The sequence below is a fragment of the Equus caballus genome, chromosome 1, assembly GCF_041296265.1.
Source record: "Equus caballus isolate H_3958 breed thoroughbred chromosome 1, TB-T2T, whole genome shotgun sequence".
Lineage (NCBI taxonomy): Eukaryota > Metazoa > Chordata > Mammalia > Perissodactyla > Equidae > Equus > Equus caballus.
The window spans coordinates 78,538,105-78,554,150 of NC_091684.1; the positions used below are offsets into that span (position 1 = coordinate 78,538,105).

Sequence of the window (16,046 nt, forward strand, 5' to 3'; positions counted from 1 at the left end):
AAAGGAAAAAATAAAATCTTTAAAAAAAAAAAAAAAGAAAAAGCTTATGGTGAGTGAAAGAATGCAGAAACAAAAAGATAATGGAATGTATTATCTCATATGATATGACTTTAAAGAACAGGCAAAGTTAATCTCTGGTAATAAATATCAGAGCAGGGGCTGGTCTGGTGGCACAGCGGTTAAGTGCACATGTTCCGCTTGGGCGGCCTGGGGTTCACCGGTTCAGATCCCGGGTGCAGACATAGCACCGCTTGGCAAAAGCCATGCTGTGGTAGGCATCCCACATATGAAGTAGAGAAAGATCGGCACAGATGTTAGCTCAGGGCCAGTTTTCCTCAGCAAAAAGAGGAGGATTGGCAGCAGTTAGCTCAGGGCTAATCTTCCTCAATAAATAAATAAATAAATATCAGAGCAGTAGGTCACTGGCATTGATGGAAGGGTCTAAAAGGAGTTTCTGGTTCTGGAAGTAAGGTGTGTTCTTGATCTAGTTTTGGGTGGTGATTACAGAAATGTAAACAAGTGGTGAAAATTTTCAAATGGATCACTCAAGATGCATGTGTGCATCTTATGATATATAGATTATACCTTAACTTTTTAAAGACTTGCTTTTTGACTGTTAGCCAAAAAGAGTTGGAGAATTTTTATTTTCTCTTGGGAAGCAGTGTGATTTAGTGAAATAGAATCCCATTTACTGGCTGGAAGGCCTCTTAGCCTCTGTTTACTCACACGTAATTGGAAGAATATGATGCTTGCCTGATAGAGTTTTTGTTAGGATTAAGATAAGGTGTATAATGTGCTCAGCATCTTAGTATCTGGCACAAAATAAGTATTCCAAAAATGTTAATTTTCTGTCTTGCTACTAAAAATAAAAGACAATTCTCTATCCTGATTGCTTTGCTCCAACTAATTCAAGGTTTGGGCTATCTTTTATGCCCACTGGCAATTCTCTGAGCATACCTCTGTTCTTTAAAAATTGAAAAATTCAATCCATTAGACCACAAGTGCTTTTGACCCCGATGCAAAGGGAAACTAGGTCAAATTGAATCAATTTAGATAATGGCAGGGTTAAAAGTCTTCTCTGAAGTCTGTTCCCTAAACTTCAGTCCTGTCTTTTTTTCTCACAGCAGTGAGTGATAGCAACTGCTCATTGACAAAGGCCTTTAAAAACTGTCATTTTGATTCTCAAAGTAAATGTCTGCTAAAGGTTTTAATTTGGTTGGTGTCATCATTTTATCATATTATTAGAAAATGAAAGTAATTATGGGTTGATTTTGCATTATTGACTTATATGATGATTTCTGTTGCTCTCAAGTCAGAGCCACCATTAAATCTTTGATATGGCTCCCTTAACTCATTTTACAGAGGGGCATCATGACACAACCAGTTTAGCTAGAGGTTAGCTCTAAGCCAGGCTGTGAGAATGAGCCCTTTCGCCTGCAGGAACCACAATGACAGCCACAGGGCTCTGAGAGGCTGTGGCTGGCAGGCAAATCTGAGGACTTCAAGCCCACATCTGAGAACCTGAAGATGGTATGGGGGGGAGGACCTATGATGACTCAAAATCTGGTCACCCCTAGGCTGACCAGAGGTTTTCCTGATAACCTGCCTTCAGAGAGCATATGAGAGTGACAGACAAACACAGCTCCACCCTCCAAGATTCTGACCCTCCCTTCAGCTCTGCCCAGGAAGTCCCTGCCCATCCACCCCCCCTCCACCCCCACCCCACGCAGGGTGACTATCCACCTGGGGCAGCACAATGTCTCCTTTACATTCCCTCCATGATTAGACTTGATCAGATGGTAGCCAGGCTGGGAACAGACCGCACGCTTCCAGAACCAATGAGAAGCAGCTATTGCTAAACTCCACCCGTTTCCTAGTTTTGACTGCAGGTGTCCCCTTCTACCTAAATCAGCGGTCCCGGAAAACTCAGCCAACCGATCCCCAAGATTTGCCTTCCACCTTCAGGTTTTCCTTGTGGTCTGGTATCCTTGGATCTTATTGGAATTAAAGAATGGAGATGTGGGACCCTACTTTCTCTCCAGCTCATCAGTGCCACATGGGATATATTATTGATTAAGGTAAATATTATGGAGCCTCTGTGGCCTTGGGCAAGTTTTTCTTTCTAAGCCTTAGTTTCCTCTTCTATAAAATGAGGATGATAATACTTACCTCATAGGGTTGTCCTGAAGATTGAATGAGGAGATAAATATAGTTTCTGGCACAATGCCTTCAGAGTAAGCACTCAACAAATAGTAGCTATTGCTGTGTGTAATTATTTTTACAATAACATCATATAACCTTGCTCTCTCCTACTCATGGTCCCAGGTAGTATTTTCTCTCCATACTTCACTATTATGTTGGATGTCTCAGCCATGTTGGTACTCCCAGGGAGTTTTTCCCAGACACCCTGAATCCACTGTATCAGAGAATCTCACCTTTTCTTAGGTCTCATCTCTCTTCAAAAGAGATGGATAAAAGGGGTCCAATAAGATATGATGCTTAGAGAATTCTTCTGAAATTCTGAAAAGTCCTTGTTTCCTCCTATGACTCAGTTTCCTCATATAATTAGCAAATACAAAACTGCTTACAACCTATCAGGTGGGCAGAGGTATGGATTTAATAGGTTAACATTAGTAAAATCTTTGCGTGTGTGTGTGTGTGTGTGTGAGAGAGAGAGAGAGAGAGAGAGAGAGAGAGGAAGATTGGCCCTGAATTAACATCTGTTGCCAATCTTCTTCTTTTTGCTTGAGGATGATGGTCCCTGACCTAACTTCCATGCCAGTCTTCCTCTACTTTTTATATAGGACACTGCCACAGCGTGGTTTGATGAGCAGTGTGTAGGTCCACGCCTGGGATCCGAATCTGTGAACCTCAGGCCGCTGAAGCAGAGCACGCAAACTTAACCACTACACCACCAGGCTGACCCCTAGTAAAATCTTTTGACATTATCTAACAAAAATGTTCCCAAGGTGGTACATGCAAGGTGTTTCATGGTTTTCTACTTTTTCCTATTGGTTTCTTATTCCTTAAGCAAGATGAGAGCCACAGAATGACGACTTCTTATTGCTGGAAGGGTCTGTGGAGATCATCTAGTCAGTCGTGCCCTGACTGAGGTCCAAGGAAGGCCTTCAAGTGGGGGCTGTGACCCTCTGAACTATACCTAATTTTGTATGTGTATGCATGTTTTTGGAGAGAGGTCCACAGCTTTCACAGATTCTCAAGTATTCAGTGTCTCAACCTCCTGATTTTACACATAAAGAAGCTAAGGCCTGAAGAGAACAAGTGGGACTTTTCCAAGTTAATTTAAATGTGGTTATATCTAAAGGAGGCCTGCTGTTAAGAGGAGGTGGGGGTCAACTGTCTTACTGTTTCCCTGTATCTTTCCAGTCTTTGTGGTAGTCTTTCCTAGAATCTAGCAGGCTTATCAAGAATTTCCAAAGCCTCCTTGTCACTCATAGACTCTGCTCCACCATCCAGATGGGGTTGCCAGATTTAGCAACAACAAACCAGCAACAAAATAACAACAACAACAAAAGGATACCTGGTTAAATTTTATTTTTACATAAACAATGAATAATCTTTTGGTATAAGTATGTCCCATATCTGAAACCCACATTTAATGGGGCAACCCTCTGTGGAGACAACAAAGCCAAATAGGTCATAGTCCTGACCTGTAGCACATTTAAGAAATGTTCTTGTGTGATTGCTAACCAAGAATAAGGGTCTTCTGGGAACAGAGGCCAGGGCCCCCAACTTGGTCTACAAGTCATGGAGGACCCCACAGGAAGTGCATAAATTCATGACCCATGCCTTAAGCAGTAATTTTCTAGGCTAAGAGGGGTGAGGAAAACCTCTGTAAGCTGAGGAAAGCTGAAACTAGGGTGTCAAACTACAGTCCCCTCCTGACCTGCAGGCAGTAAGAGGTGTGGAGCCGCTCCCTTTCTCCTGTGAAGGTCACAATATCTAGGAGCTGGCAGACACAAGGCTGCTGTGGGCTCCCACAATGAATTAGAAGAATGCCTCTTCTACAAGTAAAAACCTGAAATCACTAAATTATCTGTTTTTCAATAATAATAATTACCAAAATGAAGTCAATCTTTATAGATTTTGCAAATTCAACTATTGAATATAAAATTATAGAAAATGAAAAATTTAATCACAAATCATCAGAAACTTAAGGTTCCCAGACTATAAAAATAATTACACTTAACATCTTGCTTTCATGGCGACATTGCCACAATAGTTTCATTGCTAACTTGTCCCAATATCTTGTTTCCTGTAGAAATCATTGCTAGATTTGACTACTTTCCTTATGATGTTTTAGGCCTTAAGTCTTTTAAAGTAAATGTGAATTCTGAGAAACTATATTGGCAAAGTTAAATATATCCTAAGACCTACAGAAGTGTGCAGAAAGGTATCTGATAAGCTATTGCTGCAAATAATGCTAAAATACACTAACAGATGACATACTAGAATTTAGAAAGTAACCTGAGGCTGTTAGCTCCTCATATATTGACATCCCATCAATAGCACACGCTTCCATATGTCCAGTCTTTTTCTGTTGTAAGTTCTCTAGTACAGTCCTGCAGGTTCATTATAAATCTCAAGTACATGGCACCTTAATCGCTGAGGAGGTTGTGTGCTCAGTAGCATAAACCTGTCTTTGAAAGATGTTGTTGTTGTAACAAATATAGAAAAAAATACATTTATTTTCAAATTCATTTTGGATTATAGTTGGGCTGATCGTGGAATTTGGAGCTTAAATGGGTTTCCATTATCCTTTTGCTAATATTTCCTACATTGAAGAAATTGGCATCAATATAAGAGATTTTGCGATTTGTTTAGCACTAATAATATATATTTTACAAATATTGCCTCTTTGTTTTTCTTCAAAACATTTCTGAATGCCTTCAATGCTTTCAGGATCATTATGTACACTGAATTTTGGTTCCTGTAACTCTTTGCTAATGATATTAATTCCACTTAAAACACCATGCCAAAGTAGTCCTGAGCAAATAAATATAAAAGTGATTTTTTTTAAGTATAGCTTTGGCTGAAATCTAGAATTTATATGTTCTTTTGAACATTAAGAATTTCTAAAATAAAATTGTTTATAGCCTCTGATTGACTTTTCATAGCGTGAAGGCATCAACTCAACTTTCCCACCGTGTGTCAAACAATGTTCAAATTTATGTTTGGTAAGTGTATTTCCAATACACTCCAACATTTCATAAAGTTGAAAACAGTTATATAGTTTTGAGATAGTATAAAAATGCCAGTGGTATAAAAAGATGTTATGCGTTTTTTATTTGCTGCGTCATTTCTTACCAAGTTTAAAGAATGTGCAGAACCTGATGTGAGGTGTCAGAGCCCAAGGAGAGTGAAGAGCGTGTCCCTCTATTGGGGCAGCCTGGCGTGGGGCCTCTGACCCTCAAGAGGTGAGGAGGGTACTCACACGGGGTGGAGTTTGGGCAGCAGCCCAGTGCTGGGAAACAGAGCTTGAACAGCAAAAAGATGGAGTCCACACGGAGGGGAGGCCCAGCCGGGCAACGAGTCTGAGAAGGCTGAGGAGGGTGTCCACATGGGTGGGAGCAGCACAGCATGGAGAATCTGAGCCAGTGTGAGGTGAGGAGGGCGTCTGGCAGGGGAAGTGCAAGATTGGTTACATACAGGGGAACTGATCAAATCATGTAAGTATATTAAGGATCACAGGAACCAGGTTTCTCATATTTGGAAAAGGCAGTTACAAATACAGAAAGTCGAAAAGGACTAGAATTAAATCTGTATATTGGACTGGTAGTGAAAGTAATTGAATGAACTCAAGTTCAAAATATACAGATATATAGAAGATGGAAATATTGGAAATATAGATGGAAATGTGTGTGTGTAACCTCTCACACATGTGTATATCTACTCATATATATATATACATGCATGTATATATATTTAGAAATTTTCACTAAATTGCTTGGAAACAATGACAACTCAATAGCAATGAGCATACCTGGGGCACAAATCTTGGCTTCTAATTCCATTCTCCAATTAAAGGAACCAGAAGAAGTTAACTGATTTTAGGGCTGAGCAGAGGCAGTACAAGATAAACTTGGAACATCTTGTTATGCTGAAGCACTTAAAGAATGATGGGGACTTGTCAAAAGAACACAGAAGTCAGTTTGAAGGGGCCCCTACTGGTCACACTGGGGACAACGTGAGCATCATAATAAATAATGATGGTAACAGATTATAATCCATAATAAACTAGGAAATGTACGTCCATGCAAATATAAAAATAAATAATAAATAAAATAATAAATTAGAATAAATGGTTTGATGAGGAACGGGATATTTACATAATGTTAAAATACCACCCCACAAAACACTTTTGAATTTCAGAAGGGAAAAGTATAGCTTCACAGTGGAATAGATTGGCACCTGCTTCCTTAACCAAATTATCAAAGTTACCATCATCAGCAATGGGACAAATCAAAATCCTATGCCACCTCCTGGGATGCAGGGAGAACATAGCAGTACTTCTGCGTTATTCCTGCCAAAGACACATAACCTGGATCTAATCATGAGGGAACATCAGACAAACCCAAACTAAGGAACATTCTAGAACATAACCAGCCTGTAATCTTCAAAAGTGTCAAGGTCATGGAAGTCAAGGAGTGACCGAGGAACTGCTGCAGACTGAAGGAAATTAAGAGACTGACAACTACATGCATCCCATCGTCGGTTATTGGGACAATTGGCAAGATGAGAATGGGGTCTGTGGATGAAATGGTGGTAATGTAACCATGTAAATTTCCTATTTTATTGCTTCTCGGCCTTTTGGCTAAGATCAAGTGTGGTATCCATATTGATGCTTGTGTTGCTGTCATGCAGGAAAATATCCTGATTTGTAGGAAATCCACACTAAGTATTCAGGAATGATGGAGCACTCATGTTATCAATGAACTCTCAAACGGTTTAGGAAAAAAAGCTCCTCATTATCTGAGTTTTTGATTGTTTCAAAATAAAAAATTAATAATGTACAGAAGAATTATAGAATGTCCTAGAATATGTTTTAAGTAACTTCCTTTAATCTACTGTGTTTTCCATGCACATTTGCAATATAGCTGTATTCCTGGCTCAAATTATTTTTTACTAGATTGAGTCTTTGTAAGTGTTTTGTAGTATTTTAACTCAGAATTTGTGAAATTTGAAGAAATATGTAATAAAACTTTCAAGTAATAAGTAAATATAAAGTAATATATAAATGACAAGTAGGTAATTTATATACCAACAAAATTTCCATATCATTGAAAATAACTGCTATAATAAAATTAGTGGACCATTTTGTAGTAATTTCTAAGAGTTCTATGTAATTCTTTGTGGCTTAGTAATGATAAATGAATATTAGCTATTAAAAAATTATTTGTGTCACAATGAAAATACTTACAGATTTAAACTGGGAATTCAAAATACCATTCTGTTTTTAGCAAACAAATCTCAGAAGATATGAATAAGAAATCAGCTTCAAAAGATCAGATTTAGCCAGTGTCTAATATCAGTTCAACCCTCTCACCAAAGCTGCTGGGGTTTGTTTCCCAGTCAGGGAACCACACCACTGGCTGTGGCAGCTCCATGTTGCTGTGATGCTCTGCCACAGGTATTCCAAATAGCAGCAGAGTCACCCATGGTGGACAGGTTTCAGCAGAACTTCTAGACTAAGATAGACTAGGAAGAAGGACCTGACCACCCACTTCCAAAAAAATCGGCCGTGAAAACCCAGTGAATAGCAGCAGAGCATTGTCTGATACAGCGCCAGAAGATGAGAGGATGGTGCAAAAAGACTGGGCAGGGTTTAGCTCTGTCGACACAGGGTCGCTAGGAGTCAGAATCTACTCCACGGCACTAACAACAACAACTTAATATCAATGGTGTATTATTTTTAATTTTAAGATGTGTACTCAGTATATGAGTCAGAAAAGCAGCTGTCTAGGAACAGTTTATTTTAGAAATTGTTTGGGCAAAAACCTTTATCCAACTTGTTTCTATTTTATCCTCAAAGCAGAACAATACTCAGACATCTCCCACTTAACATTAGTTAATCCATTCTTGAAACTCGGAAGTTCTGAACAACAACAACAAAAAGTAGACTTGGGTAGGGAAAGAAAGGATTGGAGGATGGTGGTCAAAAGGTACAAACTTCCAGTTATAAGATAAATAAGTATGATAAGGATGTAATGTACAACATGAGGACTATAGCTAACCTGCCGTATGGTATGTAGGAAAGTTGTTAAGAAAGTAAATCCTAATGTAATCAAATGTAATGGGTTCATCTCCTGGTGAGTGTGGAGCCGAAAAGCACAACCAAGGCAGAGGTAGGTGAAGAAAAGGTTTATCACTTGCACAAGCAGTGAAGACCACCAGGAATAGCACCCAAAGCAGTGTCTTAGGGCTCAGGGCTGGTGGAGACATTATGCAAAAGATCAGGGTTTGTTTGTAGCAACTGTGTTCCTTTAAGGCGGTTTGCAGCATGTATACACGTTCTTACATACATCACATGATCTAAAAATGGCTGTTTGGACCCTCCCAGAGAAAGAGAATTTAAGATGCTAATGAGTTAAGGTAACTTTAGGACGCCTGGAGCTGGAACATTTTGTGGGGGTCTTTCTGCAAACGTGCTTTCTCTGCAAAACAGCAACATCTCCAAAACAGAGACAACAATTTCTGCAAAAAAAGAACACAGTTTCTTTTTGTCTGGAAAACACTAGACAGCTTATGTTAGCTGTGAGCAGATCCTCGGTAACCCTTTCTCTGCCTGGTTCCCTGGTCACACTAACAGGTATCATAAGGAAAGGCTTTTTTCTTTCTTTTGTTTATGTTGTATCTATATGAGAAGATGGATGTTGGCTGAGCCTACTTCAATAATCATTTCACAACATATGTAAATCAAGTCATCATGCTGTATGCCTTTAATTTATACTGTGATGTATGTCAATTATTTATCAATAAAACTGGAAAAAAAAAGTAGTTTTTTCCGCACTATTTTCAATGGGAAAACTTATTATACATTTTAGGTCAAGAGAAAATCCCTAACTAACTTACTAAGATGTAACTAAAACACTGAAGAACCTACATGTAAGCGACAAACTCATGAAGGAATAGAAAACATGTGCCCTGATCACTCAACAGTTCATATGCTAACTAGCACTTGCTCTGTATTCCACAGCATGTAGGGTTTGCATGCAGTGTTACATTTGCAGTATAGCACAGCAAATAACAAACAGCGATAAATGGACCTACTAGAGAAAATGGAGACAGACACTTACAATAAATTAAGACGATTTCCTGCACTGCAACTCACCAAGTGAGGTAGACACTTGGAGCTGACAGCACTTGAGAAGCTGCTGCTGTAGACACTTCTGGATCCTGATAAATCTTCAGAGGAGGTGAGTGACACAACAGGATGAAAAAATTGCCAAGAGGAACTCTGCTTCCACTCTCAGCTTTTCCTTGTAGGGTGCTATAGAGGCACGGGGCCATTTTTAAAAGCTGGGCTTTCCCTCTTATGGCCTCAAAGCAAGAACAGGGATAGCACTGTAATTCTAAACCAGCTGTAATTCTAAACGTATTTCTAAACCAGCAGCGTCCAGGGGTTTGATCTGATCTCTTCCAGATCTTCATCATAGACTTTCTCAAGCTCAGTGGTCGAAAATGCCACAGCAGCAGACTTTTTAGGAGCTCTTTGACATCTTTTTTGCTATCTCTTCCCAACCTGGCTGCCTCTTCAAGTGTCATACTTTGCCTGGTTGTCCACCACCTCTTTAGAGGCTTTGAAATCAGCCACAAATTGCGGAGTTAATTTCTTCCACAACCACAGATCGTTTGTAGAAAAACTCTTTGTTATGCCTTGTCAGTGGTAGTGAAGGTTTCATCTGCAACCTAGGTTTGAGAATGTTTTCCATATGAATATCAGCAAAAATCTTTGTATTGAGAAATATGTATGTTCTGCAAATGACGGGCTCTGTTGCAAAACCAATACATAGGGTATGCCTGTGTATAGACCTTGTTGGAAGGAGGCACTTTATTTCCATTTTTCAGAAAATTGTTACAACACACTGATTTTAATAAAAAAAGAAGACCGTTTTATGCCATCTACCAAAAATTGTCATAATAAGCAATTAATTGCCCATCTTTGGAGGCAACAAATTAAAAAATATATTTTTTTAATTTTCAAAATAATAAAGATATCTGTAATGTTAAGGGCATCCCTTTAGTTGTGGGGCCTTGTGGCATGGCCAACTTGGACAATTTTACATGGCAGCCAGTAGTCAGATTCATATATCAATTCATTTGGCATCCCATTAAAAGAGAGCCTTGCACATAAGATGCTGACAAGATGGCAGGACAGTGACTTGAAAGTCCCCTTCCCTGCCTTTTTCAGGTGTCCAGACTTCTACCTAACCTACCTCATCAACTCATTGCCATGCTTACTGGAGAGTAAATCCATTCTTTTCCTTGCCCACAGGAGAGAGGGAGAGCAGCTGCTCACCCACTAGTGTGGGCTTCCCATTGCCATCTGCTCCAGGCCCCACACAACCTTCTCCTCCCTACCTGGAGGTTGATGGGTCAAATGCTAAAACTGGGTCAGTTTTTGGTCATACAACTCTGGTTTTCTCTCTACCTTAAGCCATCTGGATGATGAAAAGCTCTCTAAAACGAATCCTCTTGTCATTGTCACCAGACATGGACCCTAACCCATTTCTCTTGCCCTACTTAAAAAAAAAAAAGAATCTGTTAACGTTAGATCTAATTCTCTTATCTTCTTGCAAGGTGCAGGTGTTCTGTTATCTGAGACCTTGGGGCCTTGAGTTTATGCAGTTTTCAGCTATGTTCCAGGAAGAAGCTCTAAGCAACAACTGCCATGAACCCAGCTGTGCTGCACTGGACCAGGTTGGCCCAGTCCACAACTGCAAGACTGGCACCTGCACACATAGGCTGAAAATTGTACTAACGTAACCTGCACTCATTAACATCATAAACTCCCCTCCTCTGGGAGGGGCAAAGCAGTCACTTTTAGGTCATGCAATGTATGTAGAAGCATGATCTTAAACTGTGCACATGCAAGCTTATGCCCACCTCTACGTGCCATGATGAAACTTCCCCTTTGAATATTCATCCCCACCCCAAATAAAGTTACCCACCTCCCCGTGCTCAGGGGGCCTTAGCTTTGGGAAATTATTCCCTGTGGTCTCCATTTTTCTTTGCAGCATGCCACAAATAAAAAGTAGACTTTGTGAAACAACTACTTCTGGTGCAGTTTGATTTAACTCCCAAGAAAGGACCCATGTTTGGTCCAGTAACATCATGTGCTATAATTCTGCTTCTTCCTCCCAATAAAGTAATGTGTTTTCCCTAAATGTCGGCTTATCAGTTTTATTAACCTAGAAGGAGCCCACAAACATTTATTTTGATTTTTGTAGCACGAATGGCTAAAAGAATTTTGTGATGATACTGATTTTGAGTGAAGTATGTTTTTAAAGCTTCAGGTTGGCAAGTCTGGAATAAGAGGTCTGGTCATAGAGCTGTAGCTTCAAGACTCCAGTGGCTGCCACATTATGGATCAGCAGACCAGAACTGACTGGTTCTGTCTTCTCTAATCATCAGAGTGTATTTCTTTAAAAACATCTCTATTTTCCTCCTTTAGAAATTAATCCTGGGATTTAATGGTAAAAATCAAATTGCTCTATCTCTCTTTAAAAAGTGTTCTCCAAAGTGAAGCTTGAAAGATAGTCCAGTAAAATGCAAGAAGAAAATATTAGTTTTATTTCTATTTAATTTTCATGTCATCCTTTTAAATGCTTATCTTTTGTATATCATTTATAAGGCACATAATAATTTAGAGCAGTAGTATGAGCCTATAATTTATAAATAAATATGCATACATAATATGCTTACATTGCGGTATGTTCTCAAAACTTTTTTTTGAGAAAGAGGTGCACAATAACAAATGCTTAGAGGTTACTGCTCTACGGACCCAGATATTTCCCCAAGTCTCATTTAACTCTGTCCATTCTGTGAGTCATTAGAACCCCTTTACCACCACATTTGTGAAATACTGAAATACGCCCTGTGCAGCATCTAGATCTCATCCCTAACTCAGGCAGTTACTGCTGGTGATGTGGATCAAGGCTGCCCCAGAGAGAGAGACACAAGGTGTCCTGGCCTACATGCTGATCTATATGACCTGATTCATACCTAAAGTTATACGACCACACAATAACCAGACCCCACCTGCACTGATACCATTTTAATGACTTTTTACATAATCTTTCCTTTGTCTAGTAAAAATAAGTCATATACCCATGCCTTATAAATATAGGCCTAACCCTCAACACATTGCAGCCCCTCACTGCCCACGGGTCCTGTCCCCATGCCTGCAGCCCCTCACTGCCCACGGGTCCTGTCCCCATGCCTGCAGCCCTTTACTGCCCATGGGTCCTGTTCCCATGCTATTCTCTGAGTAAAAGAGCACTACTACCAGACCTTGAGAGTCCAAGAAATCTTTCAATTTCTCGGCTCGCCGAGCCTGCATCACTGGGATTACCTTAAGGGAAAAAGTGGGCCTTGCAGGTTTGCTTTCTCACCTCTGCCTCTATCAGTGGTCCACATACTGAATAGCTAGTGAAGCCCACGTTTGCCAACACAGGCTCTAGAGTCAAAATGGGTGAAGATCCCAGCTGGCCCCTCACTAGCAATGTGGGGCCTTGGGAAAGGGTGTGAATTCTCACCAAGACTCAGTGTTCATCCTAATGTGGAGATGAAGACAGTCTGACCCCCAGGGGGCTGTAGTGAGGATCACGAGATGATGTGGCTCAGATGCTCAGGAGTACCTGGCACACAATAGGCCCTCGATAAATAAAGTTCTACTGATATTACAGTTATTATTATTCATAATAATGAAATTCATAATTTGAGATGACTTTAAAGCAAAGTCCCCTTGCCTGGATATCCAAGACTATCCTCTTTTAGAGTGAATTCTGCTCCACTGTGAAGACTGATTCAGCAAGCTGCCAGTGGTTTCTTCTGAATCTTTTTGGAACTTTTTAAGATCCTCTCAAAAAAGTTCTCAAGAAAGAAAAAGTGGAGAAATATTCTCTAGAAAGTATTTGGGGGAAATGTTTAATTGTGCCAATTAATAGTGCCTTGGACGTAGAAGATGTTCAGTGAAGCCTGCTGTAGACTTAATGTTTGTGTCCTCCCAAAATTCACATGTGGAAACCTAATGCTTGATGGTGTTAGGAGGTGGGGCCTTTGGGAGGTGATTAGGCCATGAGGGTGGCGCCCTTATGAATGAGATTAGTGCCTTCGTAGAAGAGACCCCACAGGGCTCCCTCATCCCTTCCACCGTGTGAGGTTACAAGAAGATGGCCATCCATAAACAAGCGAGGGGGCCTTCAAACAGACACAGTATCTGCCAGTGGTCTTCGACTTCCCAGCTTCCAGAGCTGTGAGAAATAAAAGTTTGTTGCTTAAACCACCCAGTTTATAGTATTTTTGCCTGAGCTAAGACAAAGCTTGTCTCTTATATCTAAAAATAACACAAATAGTAACAATAATAAAAAAGGCACATTGTGGCCAGTGACTGTAATTAATCTCATCCCTCCTCTGTGAAGCCAAGAGCTTGATTAGATTTGGAAGACTGAGTAGAGTATGATTTAAAAAAACAAACACCATCAAGATGTCTAAGTGCTCAATTCCTTTTCCTGTTAATTTTCTGCTAGATCGAAAGAAAAGCCCTAGGCCGGTTTTTGTTGCCACTGAACATAAGATGGACAAATCCCAAATTAGGAAGCCTTGGGGTTTGTTTTGGTTGTGAATGTGTGGAATTATAGAAGCTCTGTTCACTCATTCCAAAGGATATTTCACTGTAAGTTTGCAACTACATCTCAATCTATCAACTCAGGTGCACAAAAAATGTAATCTTAATTTTTTTAAATGTGTGTAAATTTTTGTTTCAAATCCAATTTGGCCTATTGTTATGAGCTCATTTGTGTCCCTCTAAATTTGTATGTTGAAGTCCTAACCCCAGAATGTAAAAGTATTTGGAGACAGGGTCCTTAAAGAGGTAATAAAGTGAAAGTGAGGTCGTGAGGGTGGGCCCTAATCTGATATGACTGGGGTCCTTATAAGAAGAGACTGGGACACAGACACACACACAGAGAAGACCATGTGAGGACACAGGGAGAAGATGACCATCTACAAGCCACAGAGAGAGACCTCAGGAGAAACCAATCCTACTGACCCTGATCTTGGACTTCCAACCTCCAGAATTGTGAGAAAATAAATTTCTGTTGCCTGAGCCACAGTCTGTGATACTTTATGACAGCCCCAGCAGACTAAGACATCTGTTTCAGAAATGATCTCTTGCAACTTAAGGATCTGCCTCCTTTATTCTAAAGTTTTATTTCTCTTTGGGGGGCTTGTGTGGTGCCACTGTAGGTGAACAAGGCAAATCCTCTACCCTCTAGGTCCTTCTGGCTGGGCTATGAATTAAATTCACATGAGACAGAATAACAGGAGAAAATCAAACAAAGCTTTACAGCACAGGGGAAACCCAGGAAAGCTGAGTAACTAGCCAAAATGGCAGAGGCTGTTACCTTAAATACTATCTTCAGCTAAAGACAAAGGAGGATGTTGGGGGTGGAGAGACTCTGTTATGGGAGATTACTAGAAAAGCACAGTAAACAAGGGCAAGGTTATTATGTAGATTTAAGTCCTTGCCTTCCACACTGTTAAGAGTTTCTAGAGAGAGCAGGTCCAGTGGCCGAGTGGTTAAGTTCACGCACTCTGCTGCGGTGGCCCAGGGTTTCCCCGGTTCGAATCCAGGGTGTGAACATGGTACCGCTCAACAAGCCACACTGAGGTGGCATCCCACATGCCACAACTAGAAGGACCCACAACTAAAAATACACAACTCTATACGGAGGGGCTTTGGAGAGAAAAACGAAAAATAAAATCTTCAAAAAAAAAAGAGTTTCTAGAGATAAGGTCATCATCCCCCCTTCTTCCTGGTACAGAGAGGGAGGCATCTTTACAGATGGAGATTTCCCTTACAAATGTAAATGTCTCTTATAAAGGGTAACTTCTACTTTTCAGAGCTTCTCCCCTGTCTGCAGTTTCTTAAAAGTAACCAGCCCAAAATAATCCTCATGCCAAAGATACACATTGTGGTGTGGCCAATTCTGATCCCTCACACTACTGTGCCAGGGCAGGAGGCTCATGGCATTTACCCTACTGGGCCATCGAGACACTATGAAGCTGTTCTCAGGGCTGGCTACATAATTTGCAGGCCTAGTGGAAAATGAAAATGTAGGGCCCTTTGTTCAAAAGCATGAACAAAGTATTGTTAAAGGTGCAAAGAAAGCTTCTTTCCTCCACAGTCTCTCTCTTGACTTGTCATGAATGGTGCTTTCTATTTGCTATTTAACGTCACTCTAAATAAATAAAAATTTAATTATTAGCATGAATTTTACATTCATCTTTATATTGTGCAATGCCAGTTTTAAATAATTTGTATGTGGACTCACCAGAATTACACAGCTCATATTTCACAGCTGTTACATGGTATTTTGTTCTTATCAGAACAGTGGAAACCCTGCATAAAACTAGCTCAACTGTTTTATTTCACTTCTTGATACTGTCAACCTAAAAATAAAGAGCCAAAATGAGAGGCAAAAAGGCGTTTATTCTGGGATCAAAGAATTGGTACGTGGATACACGTACATGGTACACAGGGTACACAGATTTGGGTAGCAATCCAAATAGTATCCTCCTAGGGGGTAAAAGTAAGGGGCTTTTAAAGGCAAAGAAGGAAGGTTGTATTACAAAGAATTTTAATTAGAGTTGGAGACAGAGAACTAGTCTTGGCTAAACATTGATTGACTATTAATTCTATCTTCAGAAAGTCCACAATCCTCAGCCTTTGTGATCAGGATGTCCGTTCTCCTGCTGACTTCTCAAACAATTGCTGGTAAAACAATTGCCTTTTGGCCCTG

General features: G+C 40.2%; 1 long non-coding RNA gene across 2 annotated transcripts in view; it reads right to left on the reverse strand.

Moving 5' to 3' along the window:
• LOC138916323 (uncharacterized) overlaps nt 1-16,046 on the reverse strand; it is a 45,881-nt gene that overhangs the window by 19,640 nt on the left and 10,195 nt on the right. The window contains exon 3 of one of the 2 annotated variants that reach the window (XR_011423508.1): nt 9,353-9,930. The exons of the other annotated variant lie outside the window; for it this stretch is intronic. This is a non-coding gene — a long non-coding RNA (uncharacterized lncRNA). Of the gene's footprint in view, nt 1-9,352; nt 9,931-16,046 lie in introns of those variants that run through there. 2 annotated transcript variants of the gene reach the window in all.